Genomic DNA, 16,873 nt, shown 5'->3' on the forward strand with positions numbered 1-16,873 from the left:
CTTCATAGCTCCTTGAAGGTGCCACCATTGTTTCTTCACAGATCCTGTTAATCCTACTGAAGCACATGACTTAGAAGGACTTGTATTCTTTGAGAAGTATTAGGAATTTGGGTAAAGTTTAAGTGAGTTACCATCTTATGATTAGTCACAAATGTTTCATAGTAGATATTTTTTTTAAGAACTTATTTAGGGACCATGTAATTTGAAGATGAACACATGTACGAGAAGGGACACATGAATCAAGATGCTATGATCTAATTTAGCAGGATGCAACATTCCATTTCATTTAGTGTTGACAACTACATTTTTCCAGGATTTTATAAATGCAGCTTTGGATTTATCACATATTTTCATAAAATAATTCCACCCTATACATAAGTTGTATGTTAGAAATACTGTGCTGCCTATTTTTCTGTTTCTTCCCTAGAAAACCTCAAATTCTCTGCTTGGTTCTGAAAAAAAAATTCTATGAAAATATTATGTTTTAAAACTTATTTCTTGCCATTTGAATGATATGAATCTAGTTTAAAATGGAAACCCACTGATGGTTTGCTTAATACTTTCCCAAGAAGAAAACAAAAGGATAACTGAGAAGCCAGAGTAGTTAAGATTCCTAGAACCTAGGGTCGTGTTGCAGAATGTAATGGTGTTCACTTTAACTCCATTTTGCAGCTCAGGGCTCACTCTGGTGAGTGTGGATGAGCTCTGGGGACATCATTTCAAACTGACACGGCTTTGTTTACATGACTCAATTCCGCATGTGTTCCTGATATTTTCTCCACGTAATCAGTTTCTCCATGACTGACTTTGGAGTGAGTAGTGTTATCAGAAAAAAAAAAAAAAAAAAAGAAGTTGGTCAAAAGAAAAACCCCAGATATGTTTTAGAAGATCTGAAGGCAAACCCATACAATTATTAATTTTGGTCATGAATCATCCCTCCTTCCCAAGAGACCTGTCTCCCACTAAGGCCATAATGCTGTACATGAAAATCGAAAGTAGATATTGATCCTTTTGCCGTTAACTAGCTGAAAATTGAGTGGCAGAAGCAGATAATTATGGGTGTCTCTAAACAACCTTTCAATCTTTCCAGCCCTGTCTCCAGATAGGATTTCCTCCATTCTGGGGCCTCTCCCTCATCTCTCTTTCATCTTCCTGTCTTGGCGATTCCCCAAGGTTTGGGTCTGATGCCTTTCCCTTCCTTGCATTCCTTTCCTACAGGACTCTGATAAACCCTATGAAGGCTTTCAAGAGTGTTGTTTTGACTAAAATTGACAGCAGCAAGGCCTTTGGGGGCATGTTAATGATGCTTTAGGAGGTCAGTTGGTGGGTGGAAAATAAATGGGTTTGGTACTATAGGGAGCGTTACTGCTGCAGGCAGTGAGGTAGAGAATGTCAAACATGTCCAACCAGCAGGGGAAGAGCTGGTTTTAATCTACCCACTGTTAACACTGAGGCCAGAATATGTGTTTGTTGCTTAATCTTGGCAGTTAAGTCAAAGAACAAGGTACCTACAAACATTAAAAATGGCCATCCTTTGCCAGGAAGAAATTAAAACAATTTAGAGGTTTCTGTTGTCACCACAGCTTTATAACCTTACAGTAATCATTCTGCATTAACTTAGTCTTCATTAGAAGTCATCACATTCACTAATGTGAAAGGGGATATGCCTAGTTAGGGGAATTCTTACAATCTGGTAATGAAATTATAGAGGAAAATATTACCTCAAACATAAGGAAATTTAATTGGAAAATTACATTTTCAGAACTGCAAACTAGAGACTCTTTCACCAAATCTGTGTCAATGACATTAAATGTGAAGAGCATCATATGTTCTAAAATATTCATTTTTTTAAAAGAACAGTAATGTAGTGAACTTACATAAATTTACTTAATATAGATCCTTTATTTTGAGAGTCTGGCTTGTCTATAATTTGTATTAAAACAGAAATCCATGTTAGTAGATAGTGGTTATACTTTGGCAAAATAAATGACAGCTCAACATTGATGTTTCCTCTACCCCCACCCCCATGTTTTTCTTAGAATTTTACTGATCTGTGCAATTAAAAGACTGGAAATATTTCCAAAGTGACCTGTCCATTGTTACCCATTTTCCCTTTTCCCTCCCCATTCTACTGCCTCCCTTCTGTCCTCCCGTGGGAGCCTTGGCAAGGAACATTTAATGACTTGATATTCTATATGCTAATTTGTATGTTGTGTCTACCTCATTTCAGAGGGAAGGAGTTGTGTGTGACCTTTTGCAATTCATTTGGGGTGTGTCCCCAAAGAGCCCTTCTTTTAATAGCTTTTTATTCGCAGAATATCTTTGAAGATCTGCATGTGTTTTGTGCATTTCAGCACATGAGTGTTTTTGTACTTGGATATCATTCTAGTGTTAAAACGGCCTATTCCTTCCAGTTTGTAATCAGTCTTGGTTGCTGTGACCTTAGTTGGAGATAGGTTTATACTGGAGGATAAGCCCCATTTTGTGTGTACAGCAAGTAGAACATTGTACGTTCTTAGTAAAAATTAATGCTTTATTTAAAGAATACATAAGGAAATACAGCTAAGATAAGTTAATAGAAACCAGATGTCTTCTTTCATGTCCCCTCTTTTTTTTAAGTCAGTGTTTTTTTTTTTGTTTAAACCAGTGTTTTGGGGATAAAGTCACCCTATTTTTCTTCCATGTTTCTTATTTTTAACATGCCCATGAGAAGTGGTAACCACATTTTCAGTTTGTATTCTAGGTATGGCCCATCGAATCTAGGCCTCTGTCCATTTTTCTTCCCATTTGCTGTTAGTAGTGAATCATGTTCATCCTAGTATCATGACTCTAGCCACTATTAGAAAAGCTGATGGCCTGGGTAAATATGTCAGGCACATACGTCAGTCACCTGACATGGTTAGTAGCACGCTGTGCATTCCTGTTTGCTTAGTTGAGACAATAATTACCCCCTTAGAACTGGGAGGCAGATGGATTGCTGGGATTTAAGCTTAGTTCTCCTTGGGTGCCTTGTAAACATGGCAGGTGGAACAAATTATGCATATAGAACACTGGTTGTTTTATAGACCAGTAATTTCTCTGAGTTATTTCCATGTTTCTAATGTGCACACACAAATACATGGACAACTTTGTGAATTAACACACTAAAAAAACAAGTCCAGATCAATTTAAAGAAAAATGGTCAGAATCTGAGATTCTTTGCAGTGTAATCCCAAGTAAGGATTTTGCTGAAAATATCTTGCTATTTACAGTGTCTGGGAAGAAATCTTTCTTTGAATGCCAGTGACCTAGAGGTAATCATTGTTGCTGTTTGTGGGAAGAACAATTAAGGCAAATTATAACCTGACTAGAGTGCCCTGCCGAGGCATGACAATGCCTCCAAAAATTTGCCAGCCTTGCCAAACAGAAATATTTCTGCTATGCTTTTGTGCAGTTGAGGAAACTTGGCATCTGGATACAGTAAACCTTTGAACATAATGATTAGAATTGAGATGAACTGCTTAAAGTGAAGTGAGCTGCAGTACCAAATTATACTATAATTGAATGACTGCCAGCCTGCTGTGAATTAAAAAACAAATACCCTAAGAATTTAGTATCACTTTAATGAGTATGGGACCTAGGCACTGTTGTACAATAAATGTTTCAAATGCTTAGCTGCCTCAGCCTCAGAAATATGTACCTAATGAAATAAGTTACAAATAAAGGGTATATAGGCAGCATTTATTTTTGAGAATGTGGTAACTGCAGTTAGGACAAGAGTAAAATTTTTGCCATTTGATTAAAAAAATTCTTAGCAGTGGGGACTGTGAAAAGTAATCATGATGGAATTGGACCTTGACTGAAAGCAAATTAAGGTACTTAAACTAAAAATCTTTTATGTTCTAAACCACTCATCTTTATGACAGTGCTTCCCAATTTCAGAGCATGGCGTTTGCCTACTTTAGAATCCTCAGTAAAACTTGTTTAAACGGTAGATAAGTTGGCCACACCCCAAACCTATCACCTTGGGATGGGAGAGCTAAAGAATCTGTATTTTGCAGGCTTTCCAGGTGATTCTTACGCATACCAAAGGCTAAGCCTCACTGCCTTGTGGTCTGTGTGTGTTTGGGTTATTTTCTATGTGCAGTTTAAGGGGCATGCCCAAAGTGGCATCCCAAGATGAGCAAGAATCAAAGATGGTAAAAGTGATGGCCAGCCAGGCTGTTTAAACCAGTGGCTGTGGGGCAAGGTGGATGTGGCATCACCTGGAAATTATAGCTTCTGACTGCATATTTACAAGTCCGATGTCATTAGTCTTAGCAGTAATATTATTTATCTCTACATAATGGGTTTAACTTGTGTTCAAATGGTAGAACAGTAAGGGAAAGGAGAAAGCATTTCCTTTCTTTATTTTCCTGTATAATCCTCTCTCTGAATTTACTACCTCTATCCATAATTTTTATTATTTTGCATTTTCTTTCTTTGGTATTGGATGATTTGGAGTATACTGAAAGTGTGTATACTGACTGCACTAAGAAAGTACTGTGAACACCCAGTGGATACAGTAAAAGAGGCAGAAAAAAAGAGAAACTGAGGTCCAGGAGTAGCAGGACATTCAGCTTTTTGAAAGCTTCCACCAAAATATATTTATCCAATAAGCATCTAGTAAATGCCTGTTAAGGATCAGAAATTGTACTCAGGCTACAAAGATGAATAAAACACAGAGATTGGAAAAATCAATTGTTTTACTGCCTCAACCCTGACAATGAAATAAATGGGATAACAAGTAATCCCATCTGGATGTGATTCCCACACTGCTATCTTCACTCACTTGTTTTGTGTCCCTATCTCCTTTACTGACACCCACTCCACACACACCCCTGCATTGTAATTTGAGTTCCTTGCTCATTTTTTTTTTTTATCTACGTTGGCCTCTCACATTTCATAAGGCCAAGGATGCAAACAAGTAATGTTAATTAGCGTGATGTAGTAGATAAACATGAGCCTTGGGAACAGCGGACCTGAGTTAAAAGCATGAAATGAGATAGAAAAGCAGGTGGGGCCAGAACATGAAAGGCTTTCTATGCCATGCTCGGAACTCGGAACTCGATCCATGAGATCAAGGGTTCATACGGGGACTAGGCCAGTAATGTGAAGGGTGAAGCCAGCTGGATGGAAGACAAGAGCGGGAACTCTAGAACTGGGCGGTGTGTGCCACTGCTTAAAGGTACTCAGAATTTTAAAAATTCAGCTTTTTACCTAACTCTGGACCAAATAACATGCAAACATAGCTGAATATGGCTCATGGACTGCCATTTTGCAATTTCTAAAGATCTTTCAGAGCCAATGAAGGCTTTTCAGCAAGGAAGAGTTATGGCTAGATTTACACTTTAGAAAGATTTTTCTGTTTATGTGTTGAACAGTGGGTCGGGGATGGCAGGAATGATGGTGAGGAGCCTGCCTGGTTTGAAGGCCACGGGGACGATCTACATGAAGTTTGATGAAACCCGTGTGAAGTTTGGGGCTGGAACAGATGATCCTAATCACCAGTTGCACATAGAAGGTGAAGGAAGAGACTGTGTCTAGATTTCCACTGGATGAACATGAGTGGAATAGCAAGACCGGGGAGAGTAAGTCAACTTAATTAATTAGTTCAGTTTAGGTTTTGTTGCATTTGAGACAAAAGTCTGGAGCCCCCAAGAAAATTCCAAGGTGATGGCCACTGAAGTCAAGGGAGTGGATAACATCATGAGAGGGGTGTGCATGGAGGAGAAAGAGGACCAAGGAGAGAGCTTGGGGTATAACAGGACTAGGCAGAAAAAGGAAGCTAAGACACCTGAGAATGAGCATTAGAGAAGAAGGGAGAGCACCAGGTGTGACAATGTCTCCAATCCCAAACGAAGAGAGAATTTTGAAATGAAAGTAGCCAAGAGACTCAGATGTCACAGCAAGATTAAGTAAAATGTGCACTAAATAGGGTTCAAGGATCAGGCCACTCATTAGGTTATCAGTGATCTTGGGCAAAAACAATTGGAGAAAATTGGTGGTGGGGTGGGGTGGATGGGATCCAAATTGCATCGGGCTGGGATATGAGTGAGAGGTGACCAATAGAGAAGGTGTAGACAATTTTTTAAAAAAGCTTAACTGCAATGGGCAAAGGAAAATAAAATGAAAACACATGTTGCATTTACAGTGAAAATTAGGTGTTTATCAAACAATAGGTATTTGATAAAGTTTTTAGACTGAGGGGAAACAGACAATAAAGGAAAAACAGGAAGACTGAGACAGAAATTAAAAATAGTGGAGAAGTGATAACTGTAACAAGATGGGGTAGAACAAAAGAGACACACAAATTAAAAGAAACAAAATAAGGCTGGATGTGAATATAAATAAGTATATTTATAGGTCAGAGTAGGAAGTTGAAAGATACATTTCAAAGTCCAGATTATGGGCCCCTTCTTCATGCTTCCTCTGTCATACCACATGACCTGGTTTTAAAATTTCTTATTTAGGTACCTGACTCCCCAGTAGACTGAAAGCCTTCTGAAGGCAGGAACAATAGAGTCCCTTGCACTACACCTGACTCATAGCAGTTGCTTAGTGAGTATTTATTGGAATTTGGTGGAAGGCATCATGAGAACAGGACAAGTGAAGAATTCATTCATTGAATAAAATATATTGAGAGCAGGGGACTATCTTCATAAAACAACTATTAATAGAAATGTACTTAGTACTCAACAGCTTTGTTAAATGAAGGAAACATTCCTCTCCTGAGGAGTTCAGCATCTTTTAGTGTCAAAAAGAATAAGCTCCATCGTAGAACCATGACCCCAGAGTTGCGGATAGCTAGAAGAGAGATCTCTTGCTAAGAAAAACAGAAAATTCTCCATTCAATAGTTGGCACATATGCAGGGTTTTAAAGGCTGTATAGGAGTTTGAGAAGCAGAGCAAGATATGGCAGACAGATTGAGTATAAAACCATACAGTTCTAAAAGTGCAGGGCATATTTAGGGAACAGTGAGGAGGACAGTCTTCCTTAATTGTCATTTCTCAGTCATGCAAGCCATCAGAAAAAACAGCAGTCCATATTACAATCAAGAAGGTATTAGCACAGGCCACATACTCATCTTTCCCAAGAGTTTGACTTGACACTGGCTGCCACCCCACCCTCCAGGTGGTTCTTATTCTGAGAAAGTCCCTATCTCCTTGGTACCCTTCAGGTATACAAGGCTGTTGGGCGTTCTTGCCTTGCAAGGTGACTTTTCTGACTCCTGGGCCCAGTGACAGACCTCCCGTGCTGCTTGACTTGCCTGTCTCCTGCCTTGAAGACACAATCCAACCAACCGCTCCTCTGTCAGAGCAGAGAGCAACTCCTGACCCTGTACTTCTTCCACTGTTGGATATAGTCTTCATGCGCCAAAGCCTCCCTGCCTGATATTAGGCTCCTCTGGCTCCAGAAGGAGGCCTGTTATTTCATGTTGACTACTCTGTCTTTTCAGGGAAACCAAACCAAGTTTCCAAATGCACACCTGTGCCATCATTGAGATCATTAACAGCATTTCCCTCCATCCTACTAGAAACCCACATCCTTCAGCATTTCTCTGCTCACTGTGGATTTTCTCTGGGCTTTTCCCCTTCACTAGCTGCCTCTGACTTTATTCTCTCTGTTTTTTGTGTGAGCCCATGGGCCCACGCTGATAGGATCTCTACTGGAGATTGACCTGACTCTCAGAATTCTTGAGACCCAGTGAATCCTAACCTACCCTTCTATTTATAATGGAATGTTTAAGGGGATTATATTTTCTTTAATGCTAATTATTACATTTTGATTTTTTAATTCAAAAGTTGTAAAAACTTGTTTATTATAAAATGTGCAAACACATAAGTCAGAGTGGATATAATCACATTTATAGGATTTATTTTGCTTGTTGCCACAGTAAGATCATGTTACATTGATCTGTGATCCTCTCTATTCATTAAGTAGGTATTTATTGAACACCTATTGTGTGCAAGGCACTATTCTGGGAGCTGAGTGAGAGCAGTGAACAATACTGACATGGCTCCTGTCCTCAAGGGATGTATGTTCCAGGGAGTACCTGCACTTGTCATTGCTTGTCAGCACAAAGAAATCCCCCTTACTCACCATGATGACAGCACGGTATTCCATTGTACAGAGGACCCTCATTTACTCACCCATTCTTCTGTGGATAGACATTTTATCTGCAAGGCTGACTTTCAAAATTCAGAATTTTGTTTTAAGACTGTCACAGGAATTAGACTATTTATGAGCGTATTTTTTTGCTCTATTTTCTTTCTGTGTTCCTTTTTTAAAAAAAGTAAAAACCGTGTTACAAATACATTATCTAAAATAGTTCTTTTTTTCTAAATAGAAAAAACTCAAATATAGCAATTGTATAAAGTGTGTAATGAGCATTGCTTTTTCCTTAATTTCTTCCATTTTTATTTCTTAATCTGTCTTGATCATCACTATCTTCTGTAAGTGGGAAAACATAGAAGGAAGGGGAAAAATACATACATTGCTACAAGAAAGCCAACTATAATTCAGGTGTCCTTGGAGTGGTTTGGAGTTTCCTTATCATAAGGTTTTCAACAGATTAAGAAATGGCTTCTTGCCCTCTGTCTCTCTCTTCTTCCCTTCCTATCCTTCTAGTTCTTTCCCTCCCTCCTCCATCTTCTCCTACCAGGGAAAGTTAAAAAAAAAATAAAATAAAATAACTGAGCCTTTAAAAAGGCATGGCCTAGAAACTGCAAATAAACCCGTAATACTAAGGAGAGGGAAGGTCAGAAAGATTTGTAACACACTTATTTTAGAAAGATCATAACCCTACAAAAGAAAGAATGGGAAAAATAAAAAGCTTTCTGGACAGAATTCACCACCCCCATGGCAGGGCTCACCTGTCTGCTGGTGGTGAGAGGGGCACCTCCTGTTTCCCAATTGCAGCATCAACTCCTCCCTCACCAAAATGTCTAGATAGATTGATTACTCACACTACAGTAAAAATTTGGAACAAGGTATTTTCTCCTCCAAATTCCTCCTCCAGGGGCTGCTAACACAAATCAAACAACTTGACACTTGCTGGAAAAGCAAGTACTAGGCCCTTGTTTCGCAGGGAGCACCACGTCCTCAGGAGAAGTGGAGCTTACCTCACCTGGCCCCACGTCTTCCTCTACTGCCAAGGGCTTCACCAGAGTGACTTTTATGGGAGCACTCGAGGCTCCAAAATAGCTCAGAAATCCGGGGAATGTTTATATGTGAGATGATTATTTTGTCTCCAAGAAACAAGGAAAGGACTCACTAAATAATTACTCCACTCTCCGCTTCCTTTTTATAGATGTAGGTTACATGTCTTAGTGAGAGGTGCTCCTTTGAGTTACTGACAAGCTCACTTCCATCAGCGCACATACGCTCCACATCTTTACAAGAAAAAGGAGCTGCTCCCCACCACTTATCTCTTTGCACCTGCCATCCCATTTCTCTGCTCCCCTTCACAGAAGGACTGCCAAGATCCTGTCTCCATAATTTGCTGTTGCAAGCACGTGAGGGACCACATTGGCAAGTCTAACTTTCCCCTTGTCTGCCCTCATTTTCCTTCACTTCTCTGCGGGAGTCAACACAATTGAACAAGCCCCTCTCCTAAGACACACTTTACTTCTTCTTGGCTTCTGTGATCCTACCCCCTGAGCATTCCTCCTGCCTCCCAAGTCACAGCTCAGTCACCTTAGTTGGCCCCTTTCTCTTCCCGCCCTCTGCAAGGGCTGGCGTCCAGGCGTCCAGGTATCTTTAATCCTTTACCTGTTAGGGTGGTGATGTTCCAGACCTCTCCCCTGGGCTTCGGCCTTGCTTATCCAAGTGCCTACTTGATATCTCCAATGTCATGTTTAATTTATGACTCAAATTTAGCATATCAAATCAGAATTCTTGATTTCATTTCCTACGTGCTCATAGACCCATTTTTCTCCAACTCAGAAATGCCTACCATATACTCACTTGTTTAAGAAAAAAACCTAGAAGACGTCCTGGATCCCGTCCTATTTTACATTATTGTACATAAGTGCTTTCAATGATTTTTCCAAATATGTCTCAAATCCATCCACTTTTCTCAATTTTCATTACTACCACCCGAGTCAAACCACTATTACTTCTACTATGGTGGTGGCCTCCAGATGGGTTTGTTTACCTCTACTCTTTCATTCCTGAAAGGACCATGCAGCATGGTAGTTAAGAAGGAGGCTCTGGAGTTAGCCTGTCTGAATTCATACTACAGCTCTACGCCTTATAAGCTTGGGCAGGCGGCTTAAACATCAGTGCTAGTTTTGTATGCCCCCTGCAAACCAGGATGGCAATAGTGCCTATCTCAAAGGGATATTAGATTAATTAAGACTTGTGTTAAGTAAAGTGCTTAGAACAGTGCTTGATAAATTAGTAGGCACTCAATAAATATTAGTTAGATATATTATCACTAATTCAATCTGTTCTCCTTTATAAGCACAAACCAAATTTTGTCATCTCATGCTTCATGCATGCTATGGCTTCCATAGCACGTAAAATAACTTAATGGTTATGACTCCTGGCTACAATCCTGCACCACTTGGGACTACTTCAACCTAATCACCAATCATTCTCTCCCCATCAGCTTTCCTAGCCTCCTTTCAGTTTCCTCAATGCACCATATTCCTAGCTCAGAACTTTTTGCACTTGTTCCCTCTGCCTGGAATTCTTTACCCTGCCTTTTCTATGATAAGTTTCTTTTCATTTTTTGGTCTCAGTTCAAATTACCTCTTCAGGAACTTTCAATGACAATGTATCTAGCAAAGTAGCTTCCCACCTCCTACCTAGTCTGCATAATATCACTCAATTTATTTCATTAACAGTACATCACAATCCAAAATGTTTTTTAATGCATTTTTAGCTTGTTATAACTGTTTCTTTTCATCACTAGAATGTGAACTTGTGGACAAGGATCTTAGAGTCTTTCTCATCATTATATCCTTAATGTTTAGAACAATAGCTGACACACAGTAGGAAATCAGTAATTATTTGTGGAAGAAATAAATGGATGGGTGGATGGATGGATGGATGAGATTCTTACACTTCAACACTGGCCACTGTTAGTGACATACTGAAGCAGCCTTGTAGATTCGTGAGTTCTCACTACAGAAAGATGCTAAAATTAGCTAAAGGAGTAGAAGTTCAGATTTTGTTATTGAAAATCTAGAATTCAAAATTAATATGTGAATGGCATACTTTTTTATGGCTACATATGTTGAGACAGGAATACTGGAAACAACTAGAAAGAGTTTCTTGCCTCAAATGTTTGTGGTGTGCTTATTATGGGATGGCTTCTTTCAAACAGTTTCCTTTGTCTGTTTTTAATTTGGGCATTCCCAGAACTGCTGATGTTTCCTCTTGGAACAAACATAAGTAGAAAATTTTAGAAAACAGCTAACTTATGGTGGTGAGTAAAACAGGCACATTGTCAGACAAAAGTGAGTTTGAATCCTGAGTCAATTACTTAGTAGCTGTGTAATCGTGAAATTCTTAACCTCTCTGAGCCTCAGTTTTCTCAACTATAACCTATTATTAAAATTATGTGATAAAAATTAGTGTGCTTGCCACGTGACAGGTACTTAATAAATGTTAGTTACCTATACCCTTTCTGTGCATGTGAATGTACTGAATGGTGTGTGGTAAGAATTTCACATAGCTCAGATTAACGATGAGTTTAAGCTTTGACATTTTATCTGTCGCCATTAAACTATCTTCAGAAATGCCAGTACCTGGAGTAATAAAGATAATAAAAGCTACAGCAGTCTGGTTCATAAATAGATACACAGTAAATATTTGTTGAGTGCATGAATAAGTTGTCAGTAAATGCTTTTGCTGTTCATGAGAATCAACTAGATTTCCATATAGTTTAAAATGTTTCCTTAATAGCAATGATTTTTCCCCAAAATTATGCAACTGAACATTAAACAACATCAAACCATAGCTGACTGTTTCGAGATACTACTGCACAAAACCATGTTTCTTCCACCTGATACTATTTTTAAGTATGTCTTCTGGAATTGTTTTTGAAAACCAGTGTACTCTGAGATGTAAATTCAAAAGGGAACCCAGAAGTTTTAGAGATGCTTTTTGGACTTTAAAGAAATATTTTAATTGTAATCTTTAGAACTTGGTGTCTTATTCTTACATGTAATTGGTACAAGATTTTAAGTAGGAACTTAGACATCAAATGTGTTTGATGGCACTAGTTTTTAGGCACTTTGTTAAATATGAGAAAATTTTATAATAACACATATGCATGCTTTGGGCAATCCTAATAATTTAAAATGTATAAATGAATTACACAGAAAGTATTCATTGTTTTCAAATTTTCATCATAAAAGCATTGCAAAGTAACATGGAAAGAATAGATTTCTTTAAAATTCCAATAATAATAACAAAGCTAACAACTAATCTTCACAAAACATTTTCAAATGAATTCCAGGTGAGTTTAATTTTAAATGAAAAGTGAAACTATAAATATCTGGTAGAAAGTATAGGTAAATATTTAGTTGATCTTTCAATAAAAAGGACATTCTAAGCATAAAAGCACTGGAAGAAATCACAAAGGAACATACGGAGAGATTTGACAAAACAAGGTTTGAATGTCAAAAATATTATAAAGTCAACATCAAACAACAAATTGAGTGAAACATGACAAAGGATAAATGCCTTTCACACATAAGGATTTTTTATAAATCAATAAGAAAGCCTGAACTCCCAAATAGAGAAATTATCAAAGGACATGAACAATTCGTAGAAAAAGTAAAAAAGGCCAATGAATATATGAAGATATTAAACTTCACTAATAATTAAATACATGTAAATTAAGACATCAAAGATTCATTTTTAATTATTAACTTGAAAAATGTAGGTAATATAATACTTAAAACTGGTAGAAATTTAATAAGTGGGATACTCTCATACAGTAATAGGAATATAAGTTGTCTCAGCCTTCTTGCAAGATTTAGAAATCCCATTAACATTTATTCTGTAATCAAAGATTTGACCAAAAATATATCTATAAAATATGTTAATAAAGCAATTTTAATAATAGGAAATGGAAACAACCTAAAATCCCTTACAAGAAAGAATTGATGTTTACAAATGCTATGTTCTGGCTGGCACAGTGTCTCATGCTTGTAATCCTAGCATTTTGGGAGGCTGAGGCAGGAGGATCACTTGAGGCCAGGAATTTAAACCAGCCTAAGCAATAAAGAAACCCTGTTTCTACAAAAAATTGAAAATTAGCCAGGCGTGGTGGCATGCACCTGTAGTCCCAGCTAGTTAGGAGACTGAGGCAGGAAGATTGCTTGAGCCCAGGAGTTTGAGATTGCAGTGAGCTATGATGCCACAACACTCTAGCCCTAGGTGATAGAGTAAGATTCTGTCTCAAAAAAAAAATGCTATGTTCATATCTATTTTAAATAGGTGCTCATTTAAAATAATGTTTTCAGGAAATTAAATGTTTTGAAATTTTTTAAAGCATACTCAAAAACAGACTGGTACAATGAACTCCCATATGCTCATTATCCACCTTATGCAGATTAAATGATAGCAAGACATTGCTGCAGTTGCTATGTCTATTTATTTTCTTCTTATTCTTTTTGTTGTTGTTGTTGTTTTGCTGAAGCACTTTAAAGCAAATCTCCAGACATCATGTCATTTCATGTCTACCCATATACCTCCACATATATTACTAAAAAAATGCACATTCTCTTATATAATCACAGTGCCATTTTAATTATTAACACAACTAACATAATTCCTTGGTATGATAGAGAACACTGAAATACCCCTAATTGTCTCAAAAATGTCTACCTGCTTCCTCATGGTATCATTTAACCCGGAGGTAAATAAACTTTTTCTGTAAAGGGCAGATAGTAAATATTTTCAACTTTCCTGGCCAGATGGCTTCTATTGCAGTTATTCAACTCTGACATTGTAGTTTGAAAGCCACCATAGATAATGTGTAAAGCATTGGGCATGGTTGTGTTCTAATATTTTATTTACAAAAATAGGCAGCAGTTCAAATTTGGCCTTCAGGCTGCAGTTTGCCAATCCCTAATTTAACTCATTACTCTATTCTCTCTATATTTTATAAGGTAGACATTAGCTCTAAAGCCTTGGTTATATATGGGGCAATTTTTTCTGGCAAGAATACTTAATAGGTAGTGCTGTGTGCTTCATCTCACATCATATCAGAAGGTACATAATGTCTGTTGTCCCACTGTTGGTGAACTAAGGATACTCAGTGGGTACATTTGAGTAAGGCCTGGTTCCTCCACTGTAAACTCTCTTCTAGCCTTTTGTCTAATGGTTTCATCCATTATGTTTGTTGCCTAAATCAATTATTTCATTAGAGGTTGCAAAATAATAATTTTCTGTTTCTATTATTTCATCTGCTTTCATTAACCAGAAGGTTCTGTAACAATGAACTTGCCAGTATCAAGGAGGGATTTCAGTTATACTGAAATGCAGTTTGTATAGGAACACTTTTTACTATAAGGATATATACTAATTCTTTCTTTCCTTTTAATTGCCAATTTTCAATATAAAGAATTGATTTCTGGATCACTTCCAGTGATTTCCAGGGAGCTGGGAATTTGGGGGGCGAAAGGGGCCTTTCTCTCTCTCTTTTTAATTTTATTTTTTTGTATGACTGTGAACCCATAGATTCTTTTATATATCCAGTGGTTATAAGTCATTTGCATTTATTATTCTTTTTGATGCTCAAATTATTTCAATGTTGGTCATCAAGGCCCCCCTTTGTGTTGGTTTCTATTAGTCTTTGATAGCATCTTTTTTTCTAGTTAACAAGTTCTGGGGAGAAATTTTCAGTGACAGAGTATGAAACTGTCTATATGTTGAAATTTTGATAACAGTAAGCAGGCAAGTAAACCATATTCATAAAAAAAAACTAATAAAATATGCTAAAGTATTAAATATTTTTTCTGGTAACAATAATAGGAAAATATTAATCCTTTTTTTTCTTTACTTCTTTGTAACTCTTCTGTACTTCAGATTTCTGACGAGAATTATTAGTTTTATAATTAAAAAATTATGTTAAATTTTTAACAACCTCGACAGAAGATTTTAATTTAGCGAGTTCCTTTAGTATACTTAAAATAGCATTTAAATTATTTTTAAACATACTTAGATACATATTTTCCAGAATTGTAAATGGAGTAATTGTACAATTATTAACTACATTCCATGTCTCAAAGAAGTTGTAAAGAGAGAGGAAAAAATAGATAAAGAAAATCGAATTTTTAAGAACATCCAGGCTACAAAATTATAGTAGCTACCTATTAATATTTTGCCTGTATGTCTTTTTTTCTTTCATTTTTTTTTTTTGAGACAGGACCTCACTCTGTCATCCACATTGTAGTACAGTGATGAGATCAGAGCTCACAGCAGCCTCAAACTCCTAGGCTCAAGCAGTCCTCCTGCCTCAGCCTCCTCAGTTCCCTAGTAGCTAGGACTTTAGGCTACAGGCACTTGCCACTACTCCCAGCTAATGTTTTTAGAGATGGGGTCTCTCTATGTTGCCCAGGCTAGTCTTGAACTCCATGCCTCAATTGATCCTCCTGCTTCAGCCTCTCAGAGTGCCAGTATTATAGGCATGAGCCACTGTACTGGCCCTATCTGTCTTTGTAGTCCTTAGCATCTTTTTTTTTTTTCCTTAACGACAATTTGGAAACTATTCCATAGGTAGATGGAGTAGTTTTTTACAGCACTTTAGATAGGCCACAACTTCTGAAGTTTCCCGGATCTGTGAGTGTTCTTTCTATTATCCTTAATTCTGTGTTGACAGATTCTAAGCAAATGAACTAGAACAACCACAAAAGAACCTATTTCTTAATATAAATCGAGGAGAAAATGTAAATTAATCTCCTTCACTGTAGAAGGTGATCATTTAGATGTGGCCTTGATGAGGATAACTTTTACCTGAGTTCTACCAAGAGCCATCTTGGACCTGTCTAAATGGACTTTAAAATAGTGGGCCTCAGAAGGAAATTATCCCATATTTTCAAAATCGATCACACTGTAAAAAACATGTAATGTCCTTTTTTTTAAAAAAATAAAATTTATACTTTGTAAGAGGTGTGTATGTTTATGTGTGTGTGTGTGTATGTGTGTATGTGTTTCAGATTCCTCTCTCCAGTAGACCAACAATCTTACTTTTGTCAGGGATTCTGGATATTTGAAACATCCCACACTTTTTGGGAAAATCATTCCAGAACTCTGCCATTTCCTGCCCAGAAACAGTTTACTCATGGTGTCATATTAGAAATCTTTGTCAATGATAATTTATTTAAATTAAAATAACTCATAAAGTCTAGAATTATAAATATTGTGTTTATAAATCTATAAATTCTACAGAGCAAATTTAGCAGTCAGAGTAGCAGCAAGAAACAGAAGGCAACCTCGAATAGTTTAACTGAAGCAGGTTTAATAAACAAATTTCTTCAATAAGTGCTTGTTCCACATGTAGTTTAGCGCAGGTAAGATTAAATGTGAAGTCAAAAAACATCAGCTTGGCTTTACTATTCTTAGAATCTCAGAGTAGGGAAGGGGGAGAAGAGAAGGAAAAAAAAGAATCTCAGAGTAAATGTGAACTAAGCATATTTTACCATAGAATTTTGAAAAGGAGTATTATCTTCATTTGAACTAGTGGTCAGCTTCCATCTGTGGCTATGAAGAGGCCCCCTCACCCTCTTTAGGGGGAGATAGAGAAGAGAAGGAGCCCTAAATAAGATTTACTAATAAGATAACCACTTCTTCAGTCCTGCACAAAGGAAAATACCTCAGGTGCCATGGGTG

General features: G+C 37.3%; 1 protein-coding gene across 5 annotated transcripts in view; it reads left to right on the forward strand.

The window, feature by feature from the left end:
* SYBU (syntabulin) overlaps positions 1-16,873 on the forward strand; it is a 65,971-nt gene that overhangs the window by 2,902 nt on the left and 46,196 nt on the right. The gene's annotated exons all lie outside the window — the stretch shown is intronic.

Source organism: Lemur catta, chromosome 9 (assembly GCF_020740605.2).
Source record: "Lemur catta isolate mLemCat1 chromosome 9, mLemCat1.pri, whole genome shotgun sequence".
Taxonomy (NCBI): domain Eukaryota; kingdom Metazoa; phylum Chordata; class Mammalia; order Primates; family Lemuridae; genus Lemur; species Lemur catta.